This window comes from Octopus bimaculoides, chromosome 28 (assembly GCF_046866305.1).
Source record: "Octopus bimaculoides isolate indiv1 chromosome 28, ASM4686630v1, whole genome shotgun sequence".
Lineage (NCBI taxonomy): Eukaryota > Metazoa > Mollusca > Cephalopoda > Octopoda > Octopodidae > Octopus > Octopus bimaculoides.
Window position 1 is genome coordinate 22,539,397 of NC_142955.1, and position 454 is coordinate 22,539,850.

The following is a 454-nucleotide window of genomic DNA, read 5'->3' on the forward strand; positions in this document are numbered from 1 at the left end:
TATATATATATAAATCTTTGTATTTAAGTTTGCACACATATGTGTGTGTGTCTATATATATATATTTACATTCATACATTTGTATTTATATACAGACTTACATATATATATATACACACACTCATATACGCACATATATGTGTGTGTGTGTATATATATATATATACACGCATATATATATATATATATATATATACACGCATATATATATATATATATATATATACACGCATATATATATATATATACACGCATATATATATATATATACACGCATATATATATATATATATATATATACACACGCATATATATATTTATATATATACACACACACATACATGCATATATATATATATATATATATATATTTATACATACATATATAATACATGCATGTCAATAAGGAACAAATAATGAAATGGAGATGAAAATGACGACGGTGCCTGGTGGT